Consider the following 1,347-nt stretch of genomic DNA (forward strand, 5'->3'; position numbering starts at 1 on the left):
CCGCACGACGTCGGCCCAGACACTTCCTAGACACTTCCTAGACGCTTCCTAGACACTTCCTAGACACTTCGTAGACACTCCCTAGACACTTTCTGCCTCGCGTCGGCACATGCCGCCGCCACTTCGCCGCCGCCACGTCCAACGCCGGCCACCTTGCTCTCCCAGGCAAACGGCGCGGGCGACTTTGGCACCGCGTGCGCCTGTTTCGAGGCCGCGTACGCTCTCTCTGTCCGTGCGGGCACGCTTGCCTAGCAGCGGAAAACGCATCCTTGTACTCCAACCAGCGCTCGAGAGGAGAGGTATTCAGCCGCGTTCCGCTGTACTCCGCTGTGTTCACTGTCTTCCTATCCGTCGTATTCACGCGGTGCTCCGGCCTGATGGCGGCGTATTCAGCACGCAGGCATGCTGGTGTCTGCGGCGAACATGCGGCTGAAGCTGTCGCACGCGGCGACAGCAGCGGCCATGTACCGCTTCGTGCTCTCCGAGTGCTCCCTCCTGCCTGCGGAGCAGGAGATGGCCTCACGGAAGCTGGGGGAGGCGCGCGCCGCGGTCCTCGTGCAGAGCCTTCCGAGACGTGTCCGAGACGTGTCCGAGACGTGTCCGAGACGTGTCCGAGACGTGTCCGAGACGTGTCCGAGATCTCTCTGAGACGTTAGGCCGTCCGAATCGATTCGTGGAGGGATGGAAGCATCAATGAGTCGATGCATGGCCGACCTCAGGCGCAGGCCGTGCTCAAGGGGAGAGGGCTCGGCGGCGAGAGTGCGCCGGTGGCGAGCGCGCCGCCGCCCACGTTTGGCTCTTTCGAGGATTGCGCGAGTGAGATGGGCAGCGAGCGTTCCGAGGGCGAGGGCGCGGACGGCGACCCGTTCGGCACCTTCTCCGCAGACTTTGGCGACTTTGACGACGGAGGCGGGCTCGACGGCGGCTTCGACGGCGGCTTCGACGGCGGCTTCGACGGCGGCTTCGACGCCGCCTTTGAGGAGCCGGCGGGAGATATGGGGAGATATGGGGAGATATGGGGAGATATGAGCCGGTACTCGACCATCTTCCGCACGAGCCTCCTCCTCACCATCCCCAGTCCCATCCTCCACTTCCACCACATCAGCGTCACTCGGTGTCTCACCGTCTGCGCACTTGTCACGTGTCTCTTGATGCCTAGGCGCCGCCAGCGGCGTGCGCCTCGCCGGCCGTCACGAGCACGCCCTCCGCCTCGCCGCTGCCGGCGCAGAAGCGGGCCAACGGTGCCGCCGCTCCTGCGGCTGCTCTTCCCGCCGCCGGCTGTGTGACGCCCTTGGCGCCGCCGCCCGCTGTGAACGGCGCGGCGGCGGCGGCGGAGAGTGCGGTGCG

This window comes from Emiliania huxleyi (assembly GCF_000372725.1).
Source record: "Emiliania huxleyi CCMP1516 unplaced genomic scaffold EMIHUscaffold_611, whole genome shotgun sequence".
In the NCBI taxonomy this organism is placed as follows: domain Eukaryota; phylum Haptophyta; order Isochrysidales; family Noelaerhabdaceae; genus Emiliania; species Emiliania huxleyi.